Source organism: Rana temporaria, chromosome 4, assembly GCF_905171775.1.
Source record: "Rana temporaria chromosome 4, aRanTem1.1, whole genome shotgun sequence".
Classification (NCBI taxonomy): Eukaryota; Metazoa; Chordata; class Amphibia; order Anura; family Ranidae; genus Rana; species Rana temporaria.
In genome coordinates this window covers 449937012-449956469 of record NC_053492.1, presented here as the reverse complement: position 1 = coordinate 449956469, position 19458 = coordinate 449937012, and the positions used below count along the sequence as shown (strand labels likewise).

At 43.7% G+C, this 19458-nt stretch overlaps 1 protein-coding gene across 1 annotated transcript in view; it reads right to left on the bottom strand.

Moving 5' to 3' along the window:
* The window catches only part of PRKCE (protein kinase C epsilon), a 491004-nt gene that overhangs the window by 45545 nt on the left and 426001 nt on the right, over positions 1-19458 (bottom strand). The window lies entirely within an intron of this gene.

The following is a 19458-nucleotide window of genomic DNA, read 5'->3' as shown; positions in this document are numbered from 1 at the left end:
ATCACCTCTGCGGTTTTTATTTTTTGCGCTATAAACAAAAATAGAGTGACAATTTTGAAAAAAATTCAATATTTTTTACTTTTTGCTACGATAAATATCCCCCAAAAAAATATATAACATTTTTTTTCCTCAGTTTAGGCCGATACGTATTCTTCTACCTATTTTTGGAGAGAAAAAAAATCGCAATAAGCGTTTATCGATTGGTTTGCGCAAAATTTATAGCGTTTACAAAGTAGGGCATAGTTTTATTGCATTTTTTTTTTTTACTACCAATGGCGGCGATCAGCGATTTTTTTCGTGACTGCGACATTATGGCGGACACTTCGGACAATGTTGACACATTTTTGGGACCATTGTCATTTTCACAGCAAAAAATGCATTTAAATTGCATTGTTTATTGTGAAAATGACAGTTGCAGTTTGGGAGTTAACCACAGGGGGCGCTGAAGGGGTTATGTTTCACCTAGTGTGTGTTTACAACTGTAGGGGGGTGTGGCTGTAGGTCTGACATCATCGATCGTGTCTCCCTATAAAAGGGATGACACGATCGATGCAGCCGCCACAGTGAAGCACGGGGAAGCCGTGTTTACATAGGCACTCCCCATTCTTCAGCTGTGGGGAGCGATCGCGAGGGGGTGGCTAGAAACGAATAGCCGCGCCCTCGTCCCGGATCGCTCCCCGAGGATTTCCGACCTCCGTATGTAGCAGGGGGGGGGGTCCCGATCGGACCCCCGACATGCGGAAAGGCAGGGACGTACATGTACGCCCATCTGTGTGTACATATACATGCATCGGTCGTTAATCGGTTAATAAAATGGAATGACACAGGGAAAAAGTATTAAATACAGGAAGAAAGAGAGATGCAAAAAGGCATAGAAAGCCAAGAAACCAGCTAAAATATATCTGTAATTAAAAAGCAATCCTGCCCCTGTCAGTGTAAATTAAAGTGGAGTTCCACCCAAAAATGGAACTCCCGCTTTTTGGAAGCCCCCCCCCCCCTCCGGTTGTCACATTTTGAAATTTCAGCTTTCGGCACTGCGTCGCTTTAACTAACAATTGCGCGGTCGTGCGACGTAGCTCCCAAACAAAATTGACGTTCTTTTTTCCCCACAAATAGAGCTTTCTTTTGGTGGTATTTGATCGCCTGTGCGGTTTTTATTTTTTGCGCTATAAACAAAAAAGCGACAATTTCGAAAAAAAAAAAAAAATGTTTTACTTGTTGCTATAATAAATATCCCAATTTAAAAAAAAAAAAAAATTCTCAGTTTAGGCCGATACATATTCTTCTACATATTTTTGGTAAAAAAAAAAAATCGCAATAACCGACTGGTTTGCGCAAAAGTTATAGCGCCTACAAAATAGGGGACAGAATTATTATTTTTTATTATTTTTTTGTTTTTTTTACTAGAAATGGCGGCGATCTGCAATTTTTATTGGGACTGCGACGTTATGGCGGACATGGCGGACACATCGGACACTTTTGACACATTTTTGGCGCCATTCACATTTATACTGCGATCAGTGCTATAAATATGCACTAATTACAGTATAAATGTGACTGGCATTGAAGGGGTTAACACTAGGGGGTGAGGAAGGGGTTAAATGTATTCCCTGCATTGTGTTCTAACTGTAGGTGGAGGGGGGGGTGACTGGGGGGGGTGACCGATCTATGTCCCTATGTACAAGGGACACAGCATCGGTCTCCTCTCCAAAGTCTCTGTGTAAAACGGCAATGAGAGATGATCTCATATGTTTACATATGAGATCATCTCTCATTGGCCGCACAGGTCGCATCACAAACGGCCACTCTGATTGGCCGTTCGTGGCGATCTGTAATTGGCTGTGTCCAAGGGACACGGCCAACACAGAGTTTCCCCGCTGCGCGCTCTGGAGCGCGCGCCGGGAACGTGCAAAGGGGCGGATGTCAATTGATGTCCTCTTGGATTTTCGGATCTGCGCTGTAGTTGTCATTTGACTATAGCGCGGGTCCCAAGCGGTTGATAAAGAAATATTGAGTGAACCATCTGACATACTGTAGATTTCTTTAACTGTTACGTGTTGCTAATAGTTCCTGATGGTTCTTGTTAAAGTTACAGTTAAATTCCTTAAAGGGGTTGTAAAGCTTCCTGTTTTTTTCACCTTAATGCATCCCCAGCGCCCCCCCCCATTTACTTACTTGAGCCCTTGAACACACTGGCTTCTCGGCTCTTCATTGGCTCGCGCTGCTATCAATCAACTCCAATGACGCGAGGGCCGGGGGGCAGGGCCGAGTTCTGTAGTTTGCGGCTATGGACGCCAAATACAGGGCTCGGGAGCACGCCCGCAAGGTAACCCTCTTTGGAGAGCGCTTCCCAACGGGGGTTATCAGAAGCGGGGAGGAGCCGCCGAGGGACCTCAGAAGTCGAGGATTCCTTTAATTGTTACTTAGTTCCTATAATCTCTCCTAAATGCCTGAACATGGTACGTGCGGTACGTGGCAGTACATTATGGGAGGCCTACTGTTCCCAGCTTATGCTGGTCATTTAAACAGCTCAACAACATGTTTTATACCGAATGATAACACATCTTGCACATTTACAGTTTTAAAAACAAAGCAATACAACAAAACAACATATCAACGGGGTGAAAGTAAGAGGACCATCTGTGTGCCTTCTTAATCTACTTAAGTAAAATAATTTCTAAACCTTATTAGATAAAAAAAAATAATACAAGATGAAAGAAGGAACCAATGGCACTAAGAGGTTTCTAGTCAGATCAAGCCTTGATGGTTCACTGCTTAAAAAATGTCAACAAGCTGTTGGTGATGTCATTTCCCCCAGGCATATTGTGTGCACTTAAAGTTCATCTCAGTTAAATATCATGCTTTGAAATTTCAGCTAAAGCTTTAGTTTGGTCTCAAGTTATTGGAACACGCAAGTCACTATTGCTGTGCCATCTAAATGTTAACGTGAAGTGGGCTATGCTGTAACTATGACATCATAGTGCAGTGACGGCGAACCATGGCACCCCAGATGTTTTGGAAATACATTTCCCATGATGCTCATCTACACTGCAGAGAGCATGAGTATCATGGGAAATGTAGTTCCAAAACCTCTGGGGTGCCAAGGTTTGCCATCACTGTCATAGGGTAAATATACCCCGCATTATTAAAATGCATTTAATATGAACCTGTGCCCAGGCTTTAGACATTTAAAGAGGAACTTTATCTCCTACCCTCCTTTTACAATTTTTAAGTTTTTTGTTTTACCCACTATCTCAGCATTGCATGTCCTGTGCCGCCATGTTCTTATGTGATGTCACCAGGAGGCCAGCTGTCTCTTTCCGGTTCTTTGAGTTGGCCCCCGGTGATGCATAGAGGCACTGAATGCCCCAAAGCCTCCTGAGATGTGTAATGTTGGTACCCCAGGAGGCTTCGGTTGAGGAGGACAGGGGAGGGTGATGCCATTCTCACCTAGGCGAGAAAACACTTAAAGGGGTTGTTAAAGGTTCGTCTTTTTATTTTCTAAATAGGTTTCCTTAAGCTAGTGCATTGTTGGTTCACTTACCTTTTCTTTCCATTTCCCTTCTAAATGTTTTTTTTCTTTGTTTGAATTTCTCACTTCCTGTTTCTCCTCCGTAAGCTTTCCACCATCATCGGAGCGGTGGAAAGTCATTTAGAACAGCTTACTGAACACCTTACTGACGAGAAACAGGAAGTGAGAAATTCAGACAAAGAAAACAAAGAAAAAAAACATTTAGAAGGGAAATTAAAGGAAAGGGTAAGTGAACCAACAATGCACTAGCTTTAAGGAACCTATTTAGAAAATAAAAAAACAAACCTTTACAACCCCTTTAAGCATAACGCCAGATTCACATGGTCGTGACATGGTTTCCCGGTATTCACCTGGCTCTTGCCTCTGGTCTGGATAGGATTCCTCACCTCAGCCCCTGGGGAGATCATCATCCATGTCCCCTGTCTTCCCTTGGACACAGGCTGGGCGTCACAACTGGGCCGTATTGTAAGTTATAGACCTTTTTTTGAGAGAGCCTCACACAAAGTCCCATTCCTTTCTCTTTTCTGTTCACAATTTAAAACAGTTTATTAATATAAGCAATTTATTTGTACTCTGTGTTCCAATTTTTTTGTTTGTTTTTTTGTGACTATCAGCAGAGGACTAGAAGCTCCTCCTGCTTATGTTTCCCTGCAGACAGGCTGGGAGAGAGCTGGGTCGATTAGAAAAAAAAAAAGTACTTAGAGCAGAGTTCAGCCTAAAAAAAAAAATTTAAAAGCCAGCAGCTACAAATACTGCAGCTGCTGACTTAATATATGGACACTTAGACCCCTTTCACACTGAGGAGCTTTTCACACGGTACAGCGCTAAAAATAGTGCTGCTATACCGCCTGAAAAACTCCTGCACTGCATATTCAATGTGAAAGCCCGAGGGCTTTCACACTGAGGCGATGCGCTGGCGGGAGAGAAAAAAATCTCCTGCCAGCAGCATCTTTGGAGCGGTGAGAGGAGCGGTGTGTATACCGCTCTTTCACGGCTCTTTCCCATTTACAACAATTGGAAACCGCAGCAATACCGCCCGCAATGCGCCTCTGCAGAGGCGCATTGTGGGCTGTATTAACCCTTTATCGGCCGCTAGCGGGGGTTAATACCGCACCGCTAGCAGCCGAATCCCGCGGCAAATCTGATGGTATAGCGGCGCTATACCGCCAGCGCGCCTTCTGGCCCAGGGGAAAGGGGCCTTACCTGTCCTGGGTGCCGGCAATGTTGGCACCCGAAGCCGATCTGTCCCTCGGCTCTCGCATTGGAGGTGCCGCCATCTTCGGTAAGGGAATCAGGAAGTGAAGCCTTGCGAGTCGTACTGCACGATCCCACTGGTCCCTGCTGTCTTCTGGGAACTGTGTGTCTCCCAGAAGACAGTGGAGGGGAAAGAAGCAGGCACCGGACGTGGTGTAGGTCGCTGCAGCGCCATATGCCCAGAAGTAGGAGGAAAAACCTGGATTACACAGATATCTGCTCCCTTCCTCCCCTGAAAAATGGCAAATTCAACACCGGAGGGGGTTTGGATAAGTGGAAGTTCCATTTTTGGTTAGAACTCCACTTTAAATGTTTTTTTTTTTGTTAAAATAATTACAGTGCCATCATCCACATACAGAAATAGAAGGGACAATGTAAATTAAAGTGTGTGTGTTTAGTATTACTTTAAGTATTCTAGAAAAGGGTACTGTTGGGGGAAGTGTATTCTGTTAATATACGAGTTCTATTTAGTAAGTGTTTACACTATGGCTGAAGACGACAAATTCCCAAACAGAGATCCGGTTATGCAACTACATCAAATTAGCTTCCAATCATGATGCCGACTTTAAAGAAAATACTGAGGAGAAGGCAGGAAACTCCCATTGTGCCAGCTAGAAAATCATAAATTATGTCTTTGGAGCAGGATGTGTTTTAGCAAACAAGGAGATGGCTTTTCCCTTTCAAGTAAAGTGGCATTTGAATGTGTTTTATAGAAGATGATGATATAACTTGTTTGTCTTACTGCCGAAAACTGAATTGAACACGCCTGTTTTTTTCAAGGATAAACAAAAATGGCCTGTATGCTCGCGCCCATTCCCCCCTTATTTCACCCATGGTGAAAGCAAAATGCAGAGCTTACAGTGGGGAAAATTATTATTTAATCCCCTGCAGATTTTGTAACTTTGCCCACTTCGTCCTAAAGAAATGTTATGCTATACTTTATCTTAAATAATAACGGCTATTGTTAAAGCGGAGGTTCACCCAAATAACATGTATATCAGACCAACTTTATACTTCTAACATGTACAGTCCACATTTTTTTTTTTTTTAGGCTGTACATACCTTCTAATCTATATTTGCAATCTGGCTTCCGGGTACTTCTCCCCGCGGGAGTAGGCGTTTCTATGCTGAGGAGGCATGTCATCTGGGAGGTCGCCCAGATGATTGACGTCCTTTCAGAAAAAGTTATCCCCGACGGATAAGAGCACGCCCCCCGTAATGCGTAGGCACGTCACGGCGTTTCCGAAAGAAGCCGAACATGAAGAAGCTCTATACGGTGCCTGCGCAGTCAGCTCTACACGGCTCCTGGTCGGTGCGCAGGCGCCGTATAGAGCAGACTCGCAGCTCTGCATGTTTGGCTTCTTTCGGAATGCCGTGACTGGCCTACGCAATACGGGGGGGGCGGGGCCTTATCCGCCGGGGAGAACTTTCCTATACTGACTACTACACTACCCACTAACCTACCTGATTCCTATACTAACCACTACACAATACACTACCCACTGACCGCTACACAATACTCTACCCACAGATCAATACACACCACACAATACACCACACTGACCACTACACGAACCTACCTGATAACTATACTGACCACTACACAAACCTCACTATCCACTACACACTACACTACCCACAGAGCGCTACACAATAAACTACCCACTAACCGCTACACAATACACACTGACCGCTACACAATACACTACCCCAAAAAATTATTTAAATATATTAATAGTAAAAAGGTGAAGTCTGAGCATGTAGGCCCCTTACAAAATAATCTAGAGTGGGTGACTGGGGACAAAGAGAAGGCAAATTTATTAAATGTTTTCTTCAGCTCTGTGTATACAATGGAGCATGGAGGAGCTCATGTCCAAAATGGGGGTGGGAGTGACACAGCCTCAAATCCACAATGGCTCAAAAGTGATATGGTCCAGAAATATTTAGACAGAATAAAGGTGGATAAAGCACCTGGACCTGATGGCATCCATCCACGGATCCTAGGTAAGTTGAGCTCTGTCATTTCAAAGCCACTGTATCTAATATTTAGGGACTCATTAAAGACAGGAATAGTACCACTGGATTGGCGCAGGGCCAATGTGGTGCCCATATTTAAAAAGGGAACAAAGTCTTTACCAAGTAACTATAGACCTGTTAGTTTAACTTCTATAGTTGGGAAGATACTGGAACGTTTAATAAAAGACCACATGGATAAGTTCTTGCGGGGAAAAAACTATTTAAGCAGCAGACAACATGGATTCATGAAAGACAGAAGTTGTCAGACAAACCTGATTTCCTTTTATGAAGAGGTAAGTAAAACCCTGGACAGAGGCGTGGCTGTGGACGTGATATATTTGGATTTTGCAAAAGCGTTCGATACAGTTCCGCACACACGGCTCATGTGTAAGGTAAGGTCTACAGGATTGGATATATCAGTTTGTAAATGGATAGAAAACTGGCTGAAAGACAGAATTCAGAGAGTCGTGGTTAATGATTCTTACTCTGAATGGTCCATTGTTATCAGTGGTGTACCCCAAGGTTCAGTGCTGGGACCCTTACTTTTCAATATATTTATAAATGATATTGGGTCTGAGATCAAAAGTAACATTTCTGTCTTTGCAGATGACACCAAGCTATGCAGTGGAATAACGTCCTTGCAGGATGTCTTCAATTTACAAGCCGACCTCAATGCTCTGTCTAATTGGGCGACTAAGTGGCAGATGAGGTTTAATGTAGATAAATGTAAAGTTATGCACTTGGGGGCTAAGAATATTCATGCATCATACATACTAGGGGGAGTACAACTGGGGGGATCTGTAGTGGAGAAGGATCTGGGGGTTTTAGTTGATCATAAGCTCAATAATGGCATGCAATGCCAAGCTGCGGTTTCCAAAGCGAGCAAAGTCCTTTCTTGTATTAAGAGAGGTATGGACTCCAGAGACAGAGATATAATTTTGCCCCTGTACAAATCATTAGTAAGACCTCATCTGGAATATGCAGTTCAGTTTTGGGCACCAGTTCTCAAAAAGGATATCGGAGAACTGGAGAAAGTGCAGAGAAGAGCAACCAAACTGATAAGAGGCATGGAGGAGCTCAGCTATGAGGAAAGATTAGAGGAACTGAATTTATTCACTCTTGAGAAGAGGAGAATAAGGGGGGATATGATCAACATGTACAAATATATAAGAGGTCCATACAGTGAACTTGGTGTTGAATTATTCACTTTACAGTCAACACTGAGGACAAGGGGGCACTCTTTATGTCTAGAGGAAAAGAGATTTCACCTCCAAATACGGAAAGGTTTCTTCACAGTAAGAGCGGTGAAAATTTCGGAACAGACTCCCTCCAGAGGTGGTTCTGGCCAGCTCAGTAGATTGCTTTAAGAAAGGCCTGGATTATTTCCTAAATGTACAGAATATAACTGAGTACTAAGATTTGTAGGTAAAGTTGATCCAGGGTAAATCTGATTGCCTCTCGGGGGATCAGGAAGGAATTTTTTCCCCTGCTGTAGCAAATTGGATCATGCTCTGCTGGGGTTTTTTGCCTTCCTCTGGATCAACTGTGGGTATGGAGTTGGGTGTATAGGATTGTACTGTGTTTTTTATTTTGTTTTTTTATTTTTTGTGGTTGAACTGGATGGACTTGTGTCTTTTTTCAACCTGACTAACTATGTAACTATGTAACTATGTAACTACCCACAGACCACTACTCAATAAAATACCCACAGACCACTACACAATACACACTGACCACTACACAATAAATTACCCACAGACCACTACACACTGACCACTACACAATAAACTTCCCACTACATGTTACAGTACATTGACTTTCTGGCTGCTCCCTCCCTCTCCCCAGACCAATACCTACTCCCCCCGGGCCAGCAGCAAAACTCAGGAGGGAAACGAGTCTCTCACCTGTTTTTCTTTCTACTCTGCTTCTGTGCCGCCGCCTGTCACACTGCATGTCCAGGCCACCCCAACGGAGACATGATTACGGATCCATTCCAGAGAGCCTGAGGAGGAGGAGGCGGAGAAGACAGCAAGCATACACAGCTCGCAGCAAAGGCCAGCCCCACTCCCCGCAATTGAGTTTAGACCAGGCCAGCCCTGCCCACCGCACATGACCACTTGACCCAATCACAGGGCGCCAGGGGCCGGCCTGAGACTAAACATGGCGGCCGGAGCGCGAGGGGTCACGGAAATTAAAATTAGGATAATGTAGCGCCGGTGACACTTCCTGGTGCGGGATTGCGCCCCCCCAAGTAGGCCCCTTGCAACCCCCCCACGCTATGCCACTCCTCCACCCTACTCTACAAAAAAAATGTTCTCTGGTAATATAGGTTTATGTTAGTTAGTCTGTTAGGTCTCCGGTAATTATTTAAATTCAAATTAAAAGGGCGAAGCTAATGGGTAAAGTAAAGTTAGATATGAACGAAGGAATCTTGGAAGGAGCCTTGTGTTCATAATGTTTACCCAACACAGCCATGAGAAACTGGCGCAATCCCATTTAGCTAATTCAAAATAAATCTGAGAAATTAGTTTGGCACAGTTAAAAAAACAAATTTTTTGGAAGGTCTTTCGGGTCATGTTAACATTATTCTAGGTAATGTATAAGATTGGTCTCTTGACTGAGGAAAAAAACTCTCCCATAACACATTAATAATTATTATTGTTATTTTTATATTAAATTAAAACTCAAACCATCTTATTTAGGGAGATTAAATCTGAAGTTCATCAAATTTTGAAATGTTAACATTCTTTTATAATGGTTTTAGAGGAGGGTCGCATATTAATGCAGAATATGTCTAATTTGTCACATCTGCTCAAAGCAGCACCAGCAACGGTTACAAAAAGACAGCCAAAAAAAGTGAAGCGCAACTGGAAAAATTACAATTGTAGCCGGATTGGTTACAATTAGCAAAATGCCACCATTCTCCCACATTTCTCAGGCAGGAAAATGGGAATTTTCTATTGACAAAATATTAGTCTAAGGTTTCGGCTGAATATGTAAATCTTGTATTTTCCGATATAAAGACAGAAACCCCTGAGTTAGTACAACTAGTAGATTGGAACAGTTACAAATGATATTGGGTCTGGGATTAAAAGTGCCATTTCAGTCTTTGCAGATGACACTAAGCTAGGCAGTGGAATAACGTCCTTACAGGATGTCTCCAATTTACAAGCCGACCTCAATGCACTAATTGGGCGACTAAGTGGCAGATGAGGTTTAATGTTGATAAATGTAAAGTTATGCACTTGGGGGCCAAGAATATGCATGCGTCATACATACTAGGGGGAGTACAACTGGGGGGATCCGTAGGGGAGAAGGGTCCGGGGGTTTTGGTAGATCATAAGCTCAATAATAACATGCAATGCCAAGCAGTTTCCAAAGTGAGCAAAGTCCTTTCTTGCAATAAGAGAGGTATGGACTCCAGAGAGAGAGATATCATTTTGCCCCCCTGTACAAATCATTAGTAAGACCTCATCTGGAATATGCAGTTCAGTTTCGGGCCCCAGTTCTCAAAAAGGATATCGGAGAACTGGAGAAAGTGCAGAGAAGGGCAACCAAACTGATAAGAGGCATGGAGGAGCTCAGCTATGAGGAAAGATTAGAGGAACTGAATTTATTCTCTTGAGAAGAGGAGAATAAGGGGGGATATGATATAAGGGGTCCATACAGTGAACATGGTGTGGAGTTATTCACTTTACAGTCAACACAAAGGACAAGGGGGCACTCTTTACGTCTGGAAAAAAAGAGGTGATCAAATACCACCAAAAGAACACTCTGTTTGAAAAAAATTACATGAATTTATTTAATTTGGGTACAGAGTTGCATGATCGTGCAATTACCAGTTAAAATGGCCTGGTCATAAAGGGGGTAAAATCTTCCAAGGCTGAAGTGATTAAATGTCACATTTATCTTGATAAAGCGGACCTAAACTCTCTCAATCAAAAAGATCTTTTTTTTATACCTTACGCTGCTAGCATTAGTAAATATATAGGAAAGTCTATTATATTCACTTCTTATAAACATTTTTTTCCCCCCATTTCTTCAGTTGCTTCCTGGTTTCTGGCTTAGGCCAAAATGTCATTGTGATTCCACAACCATTTATTCATAGGTCCTTCAGTTATAGTCCATATAAATAGATTATAGCAATGTGATAATTGTGTAACCATAAAATGTCCATCCACAAATAGAAGCCTCCACAAGGGGATTAGAAGCAAAATCCATCAGGAGCTACAGAGTGTAAAAGAGAAGAGAGGAGCCTCTAAGTGTAGCAATATGGTTCCATTTAATGAAGGTACAACATTTAGCAACTCGCATGGCTGAGGATTAAAAGAGGCACATCTAAGTATACAGGCATGCGGGGTAAAGCTGTCCACATAGATCGCCCTCCTCACGGCCGTCAGTAGAGCGATCTGAAAGTGAGGCTTGAAGTGCATGAGGTTAGCAGCGCAGAAGGGATGACGTCAATGGTGGTGCAGGGGATGGTCTATGTGGAATAGCCAGTTTGCTACACTTGGAGGCACCTGTTTTCTCTTTTACACTCAGTTGTGACGTGACGCTACTTGTATATCAAGACATCGCTTGTATATCAAGTCAAAATTTCTTTCAAACATTTGCCTTGCAAAACGCTCTCAAACCAAGTTACTCTCAAAGCAAGGTTTTACTGAATATAAGATATGGGAGAGTGCGTATTTTCATCCATTCTCGAGTTACCTCTGTAGAATGTTTGAGAGGGAGAGTGGCCAATAAGAATCCTAATATTTCAGCCTGCGCGGACGGGTATAGAGTTTACCAACTTTTTGTTAGATTAGAGTGCATTGATTTTTAGCTAGGTTGTTTTCAATGTGCTTTTGTTTCTGTTTTATTTTTTTGCCATGCAATCAAGCCTGGCTATGCCCAATAGGTTATGTATGTTATGTACTGTTAATTTGTTTTGTTTTGATTTGTTATTTACATAAATTAGTTTAGTTAAATTAGTTTAATTTGTTTTCGGTATTCGTTTTGTTTATTCATTTTCGAACCAGGCTGGTGTTTTATTTTGAAAATGGTGAATGTGTCCTTTAACCCCTTAAGGACCGCCACACGACTATGTTGGCAGAATGCCATGGCTGGGCATATGTACATACAGGTATGTCCCTTTGAGAAGCCCAGCCGTGGGTCACGAGCGCGCGCTCGTGACCTGGTCATGTGCTTCGTGACCGTGCCTGTAGACCCGATCGCTGCCGGTGTCCCGGGTCACAGAGAGGAAGAACGGGGAGAGGCAAGTGTAAACAAACCTCTCCCCGTGCTTCCTAGTGAGCCTGTCACTGATCGTATGTCATAGGGAACAACCATCAGTGACGTCACACGCCCAGCCACGTCCCCTTACAGTAAGAAACACAAATTAGGGCACACTTAACCCCTTTAGTGCCCCTAAAGGTTAACCCCTTCACTGCCAGTGTCATTTTCACAGTAATCAGTGCATTTGTATAGCACTTTTCACTGTGAAATGACAATGGTCTCAAAAATGTGTCAAACGTGTCCGATGTGTCCCCCATGTGATAACGTCCTACTAGTGGCGAAACGCGTCTGGGAGGTTACGCAGTGACGTCACCACGCTGAGGAGGAGGGCTCCTGTATGCCGGCCGGCAATGTTTTATTTATGCTGTTTTCAAGTGCTTGTTTGTGAGTATATTTTATCTTTTTAAATAAAAGCTTAAGTTTATAGAGTTACACTATGTGCGCCTCTCTTTCTTGTTTTACCTGAACCGATTAGAGCCGTCAGTCATCACGTTCCAGAGATAGTCTGCTCCCATTTGGAAACTTCCAAGGATTTTAAAGGCCGCGGGTGGGTTATAGCCATCTGTCCGTATTGCTTGCGTTCTGGTAAGCGGCTCTTTTTTCCGGTGGAGGGTGCACTTTTGTTTTTATGTGACACTTGGTGGTGTGGAACGTAGGAAGTATTTCTGCAAGGATTTAATCTGCATACCCCATGGACATAATACGGACAATTTATTCAATTATGGATGTTTTCAACTATCACATTTTCAGAGACTGTTGATTTCAATAGACTTTTATTTGTGGCGCGGCTTTTTTCTTGTTTCTATTGACAATTTGTGTATCGCACACCAGCTGCTGCCTGTAGCATAGAGGTTGGGAGGGTATTAGCACGGTTTTTGTTTTCCTCTGTGTCCGCCATAATGTCGCAGTCACGAAAAAAAACGCTGATCGCCGCCATTACTAGTAAAAAAAAAATATTAATAAAAATGCCATAAAACTATCCCCTATTTTGTAAACGCTATAACTTTTGCGCAAACCAATCAATAAACGCTTATTGCGATATTTTTTTTACCAAAAATATGTAGAATACGTATCGGCCTAAACTGAGGGGGAAAGAAAATGTTATTTTTTTTTGGGGATATTTATTATAGCAAAAAGTTAAATATATTTAATTTTTTTTTAAATTGTCGCTTTTTGTTTATAGTGCAAAAAAATAAAAACCGCAGAGGTGATCAAATACCACCAAAAGAAAGATCTATTTGTGGGGAAAAAAAGAACAATTTTGTTTTGGAGCCACGTCGCACGACCGCGCAATTGTCAGTTAAAGCGACGCAGTGCCGAATTGCAAAAAGGGGCCTGGTCCTTTACCTGCATAATGGTCCGGGGCTTAGGTGGTTAAGGTTCAAGTAAGAAGCTACACCAAGGAAAAATTCACAATGTTGACTTGAGTTGCAGAAATAACCAGTCCCTCTTCTGATATCCAGTTCTGTTCGCTACCACTTAGTACAGCCACTTCGGTCAACACTTACTATTAACTGGAATTAAAAGTATATTTACCGCATAACTGTAAACTCACACAGGTGTGCAATGCTCCAGCAACTAAAAACTTTACCAGGAACAGTTGGGTTTACGAGTGTGTACAAAATACAAATATGAATTTGAGATTAAAATCAAATAGAGCATATAGCCCAACAACAGAGTGATGTGTTGAAATTGGCACCTGACCACTGTTAATCAAATAATAAAGAACGAAGAACGCTTATAGGTTTGTGGCACATGCAGAGGTCAGGCAGAGTTCATGGTCGCTCATCGCGAATATTTAATACATAAACTATAGAGCACACATGCCTTAGAGATGGCGAACGCTTCCCGATTACAAGCAAACACGATTCTTCCAAAATAGTGCAAAAATTTGGCTTACAGGACCTTTAAAAGGGCAACTGCACTTTGATGGGTGAAAAAAGAGATAGCAAATAAAGACAAAATATAGCGTATACCATTGTGACACATTGTAGTCATATTGTAATTGGATGTTATTACAAATTACCTTTCCTTTTCAATTTCAAAACTTAAAAAAAAAAAAAAATCTTTCTGATTTTTCTCTTACGAAAATCGTACGATAACGGTACACATTGAGCGAAAATCGTTCAATTTGTTCAGTATGCAAAAAAGGTTGGCGCTTTTCCCTTCAGTTGTAGAAAGTTACCTACACACTACTCGAAAATCGCAAGATAGTTCTTTGGACGAAAATTCTTTGGACGAAAATTCTTTGGACGAAAATTCTCGCTCAATTTTCCAAACACCAATGATATAATTTGTTGGGTAGTCAATTTGTGGGATGTCGGCACCCTAGTCGTCTCCAAACAGTTTTTTTCTGCTCAAAAACATCTGGAAATTCTGGAAACTGTGATGCCACCCATGTCTCTACCATGGTCAGTGCCCCATCCTCTCCCCTACAGCTGCCGCTGGCTGACACAGCCAGCAAAATCGCAATGCCAAATGCCCCTGGCTCCGTACCAAGATTTGGTACATGACCTTGTTTGGAGCATGGGGAAGCCCCTTCAAATGAATTGTGCTCCTTCAAAAACGCTGAGCTATGCTATGCTCAGATGTGAACAGTGAGTGGTGGCTGGTGTTTTTTTTTGGGGGGGGCCACAAACAACCACTCCGCCCCCACAGTTGGTCGGTGGCACCCCCTGGCACTTACCCCATCGGTTGCGGGCGGTCTCCTACAGGTGGAGGGTAGCGGCCGGTTTTGAGCTCCTACTGGCAGCGGACAGGTTGCGGGCTCCTATGGGTGGCAGGCAGCAGCTCCTGTGTCCTCTCTGCACCACGGCGGTTTACGCCGTGCGCCTCCACCTTCCTCCTCCTAGGCGTCCAATAGCATTGCCTTTCCTTTCAGCCAATCGGGTGATGGGTCTCCAAACCCGCTTTCGCCCAGGAGGAGGATCAGTGTGGCAATAGCAAATATTCATTTGCAATTGGAAAAAGGGAATAGCCGCTCCAGGTGGGAACCCAGATGAATATCCTCCGCTGCAGACAACTCAGGTGCAGGCAATGCACTTAGCAAAGCAGGAATAAGAATTGTCTCTGGACAGCCGCACTCTGAACAAATTGTAGCCTTTTATTAAAAGAAGGACAGCACTACAACTCTACAAGTCACTGCAAAATGAAATAAAAACCCGACTGCTGACGCGTTTCGCACTGAAACTAGTGCTTAGTCATAGCTTATAGAGTGCGGCTGTCCAGAGACAATTCTTGTTCCTATTCATTTGCTTTTGTCATACAACTGGGTGGGTTGGGGGCGCAGTGCTCTGTGCCCCGAGCCCACCCTTTTTTAAGCCTATTAAAGCCTCTGGCTCTAATCGGGTGCATCAAAAAAATAACACCCCCGCCATTGGAATCCATGCATCTGGCGCCCTGTATGTAAATTCAGATTAACCAAACAGCTACGCAATGTTATTGCCTACTCAACCAATTCATTTATAGACAAGTGTACTTTCAAACTACATAATTGTTGGTAAATTTAAAGCAGATTGTAATAAGTGAGCTCACACACGCTTCTATATCTGGACAATTTTATCATAACATGTGCCTGGTCTTGGCTCTCTTCACAATTGGAAAGCTCAAACTTTGAATATCCGAATCTAAATTCAATGGGCTAGATTCACATAGCCCGCCCTAACTTTGCGGCGGCATAGTGTATCGTCTTTACACTACGCCGCCGTAAGTTAGCGAGGCAAGTACATGATTCACATAGTACTTGCCTGCCAAGTTACGGCGGCGTAGCCTAAAGCGGGCAGAGCGTAAGGGCGCCTAATTCAAAATAGGCTGAGGGGGCGTGTTTAATGTTAATTTTGTTTGACCTGACGTGATTGACGCTTTTTTGGAACGGCGCATGCGCCGTCCGCCTACATATCCCAGTGTGCATTGCAGCAACGTACGCCGCACTGGCCTATTGGTTTCGACGTGGACGTAAATCCCTATTCACGGACGACTTACGCAAACGACTTTAAATCTTCGAATTTCGACGCGGGAACGGCGGCCATACTTCACATTACTATTCCAGCTATTTGATGGAATATCTTTAGGCCTGATAATGCGTTACGTAAACGGCATATCTGTACTGCATCGGCCGGGCGTACGTTCGTGAATAGGCGTATCTAGTGATTTACATATTCTACGCCGACCACAATGGAAGCGCCACCGAGCGGTCAGCTTAAATATTGCACCCTAAGATAAAACGGCGCAAGCCGTCCTATCTTAGATAGGTTTAAGTGTATCTCTGTTTGAGAATACACTTAAACTTAGGACAGCACAGATTCCGAGTTAGGTCGGCGTATCTACGGATACGCCGGCCTAACTATGTGAATCTAGCCCAATGTAATCTAGCACCACCGTTACAAATTATCGATTCACATAATGGGCCCTAATCTGCGAGTTAACACTATCTTTGAACCATTATTAAATCTCTGCATAGGCAGCCAACACTGCAGTGCCATTGTAAAGCAAAAAATATTCCTCGTCAGTATTTCAGCCTGAGATATTAGATAAAGTGTACGCAGATAAGTCACAGACAGAGGCCCGGCCAAGCCAAGCAGCTGACATAAAAAAAAGTTTGGCTTCCTCCAACACAACTCTATCAGAGTCACGTTGAAAAGCTTTTTACTTGTCTCTGCATTTATTTCCAGGAAAGATAGATGTGACGGGTACAGCAAATCACACTCTATTCATTAATTTACTAAATGCCGCTGTGAACAAAATGCATAAAAGCAATTTGGAGCGGCTTTTGGTGGTTTCAACGAATTAAGGAAAGGCAGAAAAAAATAAAAAAAAATAACTTATCAGTGAGATTTCTACTGGATTGCAGTAACAATTTTATTGACTAATAAGTTGTCTCCCTATTGAAGTCAATGGGATTGCAAAAGCATCTGAAGCAAGTTGTTGCAGCTTAGGAGGAGGTTAAAGTGATTGTAAAGTCTCCTTTAAAAAAAAAAGAAAAAAGTTGTACTCGTCTCCTCTGTGCAGTCGGTTTCGCACAGAGCAGCCCAGATCCTCCTCTGCTCAGGTCCAATAATTTATATATAAGCCTCTTAGTGTAAATAGTAAACACAAAATTATAGTACCATCATCCTGGAGATCAATTTTGAATAGAACAAGGGCTAATGGGACCCCAGAGGCCCAAAAGACCAAGAACAAGTAGGGGCGGGGGACTATATCGGTACTAGGTAAGAAAAAATAGGATGGAATTGTAGTAAAGGTAAAAGATATAAATCAGTTTATTTAACATAATATCAAAAAACAGGAGACACACGTACCATATCTATCGGCGTATACCGCGCACTTTTTTGGCCTGAAAATCAGGGCAAAATCGTGGGTGCGCGGTATACGCTGATACCCGCTTTCCCGCGCCGAGTTTTGAATACTGCGCCAACATATACCGAGCGCAGTACACTCGGGTATAGTCGGGCAGTCTCGGCACCTTCCACGCTCACATCCTGGACATACAGGACGTCAGCGCGAGAGTTGCCGAGCATTGCCGACAATACACGAGTGTACTGCGCTCTGTATATGTCGGCGCAGTATTCAAACTCGGCGCGGGAAACGAGCGGGGAGGACGCGAGGACGCCGGACCCGACGAAGAGGACACCCGAAGCCGCAGAAGGACGCCGGACCCGACGAAGAGGACACCCGAAGCCGCAGAAGGACGCCGGACCCGACGAAGAGGACACCCGAAGCCGCAGACGAACGCCGAAACCCGACGAGGCCGACGATGGACGCCGCGCAAGACACCAAAACTGTAAGTACAAAAAAAATGTTTTTTCCACAGGATTGGGGGCAACTTTAGGGGTGCGCGCTATACGCAGTATAAAATGGTGGACATATTGTACGACCAACCGTCCCAATCACCGAGATGGAATGGACCCTAGACGAAGGGTGGCGGTCAGGGCCGTCTTAATAGCATCATGGGCCCCTGGGCAAATAAATGCTCTGGGGCCCCTACAACGATGACAGTGCAGGTAAACAGACATCAAGTAGGTAGGAGGCAGACTGCCTCCCCTGTGTATCTATCACTCTCAGTGCAATCATGGGGCCCCCAATTTCGGGGCAGCACGGGCTCAAGGACCAGCTGCTTTGGGGAAAGTGCAGGGGCCTCCCCATGCAGCTGGGGCCCCTGGGCAGTGCCCAGGTGTGCCCTCTCATTAAGACAGCCCTGGTGGCGGTGAAACGAAGGGGGTCATACAAGACAAAACCTCTACTAGTTTCGCAACGATAGTTGCTTCGTCAGGAGAATTTCTGTACAGAAAACAACCACTCGCTAGGGAACCAGGGGCCACCCGCGGAGAAAATTCTCACACGGCGACCGAGGTGGAGGGAGGGCCCAGCTGCAGAGGGAAACCTGTATTGGCTGTGTAGAAATATTAAGGTAAAAGGGCCCTGGGACCCATGTGAAGACCAGCGGCAAGTAATCAAGAGCCACACAGAAAACTGTGTATTAAAGGTTCAAGTATGCCATCAACAGAGGAGTTTGTAAATAGGCAGCTTAGTGTTGGGTAAAACCGCAAGCATGTCCCAGGGCCAGGTGTGTATCTTTGCTGCTCCTGGCCCCTCCCTCCTATTGAGTGCCTCCCTCACGCCGCTGTTTCTCTGGCTCACCGGCTCACCTGAGAAACGCTCCGACGGTGCGGCCAGCTGGTCACAGAGGTGATCAAAGACTAGATAGTCTTTGATCACCTCTATGGCCTTGTAGGACCGGAGAGACGTAATGACGTCACTTCTGGTCCAGTGTGAAATTTAAGGAAAAATAATTTTGATCTTTTGCTTATAACGGTAAAAGGAGAGATTTGAGGCCTTTTTGGCCCCAGATTTATCCATAAAGAGGACCTCTCATCCTTATTTCTAGGGATTCATAAAAATAAATAAAAAGGACGGTGTATAAATAAAAATTTAAAAGACGACAAAAATCCCTCCATGATCCCACGCAGAAGTCACAAACAAATTTTAAAACAGACCTCACTTTGCATAGTTAACCAAAAATGTATAATAAATTCAGAGTCCACAGCAGAAAACCGATACAACTTCTGTAAAACTATCTACTTATAGGGCTTCCACAGAAATTCTGATATACATGCAGCACTTTCCAAGAAGTAGAGTGGGCTGCTAGGCAAATTTAGTGCAGGGGTTGAATAATTAGGGCTGCTCAGTGTCTCACGAGCTGCTGCTCTGTTACTTTCCCTCATTTCCTAGATTGATAGCGGGAGGAAGAACGGAGCATGCAGCCTGCAATATTTTTGAGATTTAAAGCGGAGGACTGCCGGAAAAAAAAATATTAAAAGCCAGCAGCTACGAATACGGCAGCTGATGACTTTTACTATATGAACACTTACCTGTCTAGGGCG